This window comes from Oryzias melastigma, linkage group LG9 (genome assembly GCF_002922805.2).
Source record: "Oryzias melastigma strain HK-1 linkage group LG9, ASM292280v2, whole genome shotgun sequence".
Classification (NCBI taxonomy): Eukaryota; Metazoa; Chordata; class Actinopteri; order Beloniformes; family Adrianichthyidae; genus Oryzias; species Oryzias melastigma.
This window is the reverse complement of record NC_050520.1, coordinates 21,008,505-21,014,134: the sequence shown is the minus strand read 5'-3', so window position 1 is coordinate 21,014,134 and position 5,630 is coordinate 21,008,505. Positions and strand designations below refer to the sequence as shown.

General features: G+C 36.1%; 1 protein-coding gene across 1 annotated transcript in view; it reads left to right on the top strand.

The window, feature by feature from the left end:
• Positions 1-646: 646 nt before the first annotated feature.
• The window catches only part of mef2cb (myocyte enhancer factor 2cb), a 67,351-nt gene continuing 62,367 nt past the window's right edge, over positions 647-5,630 (top strand). The window contains exon 1 of the mRNA XM_036213575.1: positions 647-1,141. The gene's annotated coding sequence lies outside the window, so the exon portion shown is untranslated. The remainder of the gene's footprint in view (positions 1,142-5,630) is intronic.

Sequence of the window (5,630 nt, the reverse complement as noted above, 5' to 3'; positions counted from 1 at the left end):
TATAAGAGCGTGCAATGAAAATATCTGATAAAAATTACAATTACCCTGTGCCCCCACTCAAATAATATTAGGATTAAGCTTGATGATTTGTACAGTGCACTGAATGTATCATTAAGAAAGAAAAATGGTGTACTGTCGGGATGCCAGCAGTTTGGTAAAACTGAAGTTTTCCTTTGGAGGGAAAAGTATGATTTTTATCCGGCAGTAATGACAAATCAACATTTCCTGAGCATTATGGTTCTTTGAAAAACAAGACTGTAGGCAGATTTTAGTCATGGATTTACTCGGATAAACAAGCTTATAATTACCTAATTATAGGTGTACACCACTGCACCTGGTATTTGATAGTCTGTAAGATGGTATCTGCGTTGACTTATTTCTTCCAGTGGCTAATTTATCTATGATTCACATAAAGTGCATTTATTCTGGTTATGAAAGGAAGGGAGATTAAATGCCAGAAAGTTTAGTTATTTTTAAGGCTTTGCAGCTATGATGTGCTTGATCACAATATGTGAGAAATGAAAAGAAAAACACAAAGACCTTTTTTTCAAATTAAATGTAGTATTTCATCCTTTCAGTAAAATGTTTATATAAAGTAAATAAAGTGTGCAGCAGTGCATACATACAATATTAACATTATTAAAAGTCCTATTTAGACAAGAAAGGGTGGCTGGATTTACGAAGGGGATCGTATTTTTGGTCACTGCAAGGGATGACAGCATTTGGGCCATGTGTGTTTGAGTGTGTGCATCAAGGGTTAGAGGGGTGACACTGATCCTTCTGAAGGCTAAATTTACTCCAGAGTGATAGGGGCAGGTGGACTCACTTCGGACAGTGGTGTCGGGGTGTCAGGGGTGGTCTAAAAGAACTAGACCTTGATTCAGTTCAGGCAGAGATTGGGGGGAAAACAAGCTACCCAAGCTGGGGTTTCTATTCAAAGCCAGCTGGTCTGGCTTTTATTGAAAGTGGGCAATATTTTTTGAAGCTACTTTAAATTTTTTGATTTTCTTTTACTTTTTTGTACTTTTTTTCTCTTGTTTTTCTTTCACTTTTTCTTTTTTTATAGCTTTTTGATTGAGCTGAGCCTCAGCTGGTTCTGCAGGGTGTAACTTCCTGGGGAAGAAGGAAAAAAAAGGCACTGGTGAGTTTTTCCCGTTCACTTTTTCCTGCCTTTTTCCACCTCTTGCCTAAATCTCATTGCGTCAGTCGCAAACCTGTGTCTGTCTAGATTTCATGCTGCACTTAGCACAGCGAGTTATGACATGTTGAACAGATTAAGCAGTAATTTGTATATTTGAGCTGCTCAGTTTGAACAGTACTGAAATTTATTTTGAAGCTCTGCTGTCTGATTGTGTCATTAAAGCTTTGCAGGGTTTAGAGAAAGCTGTCTTTGTCATGCAGCTCAACACGGATCTTCTGTAGCAGTAAAAGTAAGGCCAAAAGGCATTCCAAACAGTTATTAAATAGGATTTTCCTGCTTTTGGCAAAGTGGAGCATCAGAGTTAAAGGAGAAGTCAAGCCTTAGCTTTTGAAAGTCACCATCCGTAACCACTTGAGGAATAACTGTTTGAGACTAATAAAAATCTCTGCATTAAATCTATGCTTTTATTGCCATTTCTTTTTATTTCTATCTTGCAGAGTAAAATATTTTAATGTAACTTTTCTTTTAGAGAATTGCTCACCTGCCACATTTTTTCATCTCTACAAATAAAAAAAAAAATCAAAATAAAGTGTTTTAACAAATAATAATGGCAACAATGGTCTACATTGATACACATTGCAATATTAAGGTTAAAAAGTGATCAATATTATTTTTTATCTTAAAAATATGCATTCTTACGTGTCCCTTCCGTCTAAATTATATATCTATGCTAGATGTTGTATTTTTGAAAGATCTCCCTTGATGTAATGCTTGTCACTTGTGACTTCTTATTTTGTAAACGAGTACATGAGAAGATGAGAACATGAGTAAATAAAAGCATTAAGGGATGGTTTTAAAGACATCTATAAGATTGTGGAAAAAATAGATGGATAGTTTATTTCTCATCCACTGTACAAGCATGAAACTTAATAGGCACTTAACATAACATCTACAATTAAAGGTTCTTTTTAACTATAATCCTTGAATAGCTGTGTGTTAAACATAAATTATTATGAACAGAATAAATAAATGTGTAATTTGTGTACATTATCCTACACAAAAAAGATCTTACAACATCTCAAATGATATTTATGGACTGTATGCCTGTATCTGATATATATATGCTTGTAGAAATTGTTGAGCTGTTTCTATAAGGTAAATATAAACCAGAAGTTACTAAGTATCTTAGTGAAATTTTCATATTAAAATCAAATTAGTCTTATATTTTTCATTTTTTAAAACCAGCATACAGTGATGCCAATGATTCGCCCAACTAAAGTTGTCTAAAAAGTAACAGTACTTGACAGAAATCTAAAGCTACATACACACACCGGGTATTTGATATGCCCGTGGTGTTCACACTGGACAAGTGAGGAGGGGCTTCTTCTTCTTTTTCACTGTTTACATATCCATTGATGAAAGTTAGAAGAGATTTGGTACAAAACATCAAATTGGCGCAAATTTTGTAAATTTTGCTCCAGGCTTTTTCTTTAACAGCTCTCTTCGGATGTATGAAAGACTTGGTGTTTTACAAGTCCGGCCGGACACAAACTCCAATTATGAATTTCTCCTCCATGATCCATTATCAAACGGTTAGCACTTTTGTAAGTTAAAAGAGACGCCATCCGTATGATACCAATCAGCGCCCTTGATTAGTAAAAGTTTGACATACAGTAGTTTAACTGGCAACACACTTAATGGTCAATCATTTTGTGAGAGCCTGAAACCAGATGTAGAAACCTTTTTCTTTTTTTTTTTATTAGCTTGTCTTGACCAGCAGCTGAGCAAACAGAAATGAGGGGAGGGCCTCTTGTGTTGGACAGATTTTACACTGTCGTATAAACTTGCGTAGCTATGTGTGAATATGAGAGTTTCCCTGAAACACAAGTTTACATAGACTTTTCATTGAAAGTGATGCATTGTAGAGGACGGTGTGAACATAGCTTAAGTGATTGTTCAGACAAATAATTTCTACATTTTAGTTTTAAATTTGGTAGTTTATACGTGCAGTCGCTCTATTCCATGCTCAAGCATTGTTAAACATACTATGCTGTGGTTGACTCGAATAGGTGGGGCACAGTGGGTTTGACTAACTTTAATATTTAGCACAGTACTCTGACATGAATGATGTAACATCAACAAAACTGCACACTCAATATCTCTTATGAGATCAAACACATATTTATCTTGGTGACAGACTATTTGCTTTCAGTAAAATGTGGCAGACCATGCTTCTTTTCATGTAATGACAGATACATCTGACATAGAGAATCTATGCAGTATTAGTGCATTAACAGATGCCAAGCCATGTGTTTAAGTGTCCTTGGGAAAGACCCTGAACCCCACCATGCCTCTGGTGGAAGGTTGGCACCAGTGTTCAGCAGTGGAGCCGCCATTAGTGTGTGAATGTGTGTGTGAATGGGTCGGTAACTGTAAAGCACTTCAAGGAAGGTGGAAAATCACCATTTACCAATGAAAATGCATCTGGTGAATGCAACGGGCTTATCCAATGGTATACTGCTCCCCTCAAGGCTTTAGCAGCAACTTATCAATCCCCACAATTGTTTAATGGGAAATTGTGTACATACACTGAATCTTTACCATATGGCTGGAGTTTACCTGGGTAAATGGTAATGGTAAATTACAGTCACGGTCCCATTGAATCATTAAAACACACACATTCACACACTGATGGGTGTTGCATATACAGCACTCCTGATTTATCATTAAATGTTTTGTGCATATAGACCTATTCAAACAGATTACACAAGTCTTGCATTGGTAATAACACATTTACTTGTGTATTTTGTTTATATTCCACAGAAAAATGTAAAAAAAAAAAAAGGTTTAAAATCTGATTAGAGTGTAAATAAATAGATGTTTCCCTCACATTTTTTTTACTACCATGAACTTTGCAAAAACACGAAACAGTATTGCTAATGGAGCTAACATGACCTTCTTCACTTGTTTGCTTTTCTGCCTCTGCATTCCAGAGTTTTGTTAATCGGTGGACTTAAGGAAATGTTTTTTTTCTTTTCTATCGTACGCTGTAATTCTTACTCTTTTCCCTCTGCCATGGAAACTTTCCTTATTTTGCTATTATAGATTCAAGCCTTGTTGTTATTTTTTGTTATTTCATTTATTATTCATGTATGTTTAGTAAAGAATAAAAAGTGGAATTTGTTGAAAAAAATGTGTTAGAAGAAGTCTTATAGCTGATTTATATTTGGTTACTATTTATTTAGGTTTTCTTCAAATTTAATTTAATGTGTGTCTCCCTCGAAAAGAGATTTTATCTCAAGGAACTTCATGGTAAAAAAAAAAAATCCCTTTTTTTTAGATTCCCACTGATGTTTGTGTATAAATTGATTGAAAGGTTAACAGGTTTCATGAAAGCAATTTGCTGATTGGTTATTGTTTATTTTTATTCAGCCTCTCAACAATTAACGAAATTAGTTAATTTTATGGATATTTGCAGGTCACCATTGATTCTGGATCCTTTTATGCTAGAAACTCTGTCCCAATCCAAGCAAATTCCATTTTTTTAAACAAACACATTATTACTGACCCAAGACCAATTACACATGTGGAAGCTGTTTCACCCTGAAAAGTATGAAAGACACAAAGATCTCACTTCTGAAATGTTTTTTTCTCTCTTTATTCAGATTTTTAATCTTTATTATTTAACTCTGGAAGATTTCCAGCCGTGGAACCCCCTACTTGTATGATAACTCTTTTCCTCAAGCCCCCTGAGCGCCGTTGAGGACAGAAAACAGTGACGCACAACTGCCACGATACAATGCTTCAGCGCTGGGGCTGCCTAAATCCACAAAACATGAGCTCTGGTGCTAGGCAGCTCTTTTGATCTGTAGCTAATCTCAGTTGCCTGCTTCCCCTCTGATCATGTATGAATAAGAATGAGTCGGGGGTGATCCTGGAGGCACAAAGAGCTTTAGACTCTGCCGCTCATCTGCCAAGCTCCAACTTGTAGCGCAGGCCCGCGTGCGTGGTCGTCAGGCCTCGCAGTCACACATCTGAGCGGAGGAATTCTCATTTAGTCACACATTATATTCCACTGCACTTGCAAGATGCTATCAGCTGCTTGGTAATAGTGTGGGAGAAGTCGCATAGTCATGCTGAGTGATCTTTAATTGTCAGGAGATTTGGCAAAGGTCAACAGCTGCGGGCAGAACTTTTCTGATCCGTGAACCGGAGGATAAATACAAACGGTTGATGAATGGAGACAAATGAAGCAGATCACTGAGACCGTTTTAGCTGCACATGTGATGTATAAAATAATGTTCCAATATAAAACAAACCGTGCACCACAAACTTGTTGTAACATCCCAATAATGCAAACTTTAGTAATTTATCCACAAAAGTATCAATAAGATCATATATTCACCTTATTTAAAAGCTATTTTTATAGGTTTCAACAAATGGACAGATACTTTTCTAATAGAAAATGTGCATTTCTCAGTCAAAGCAT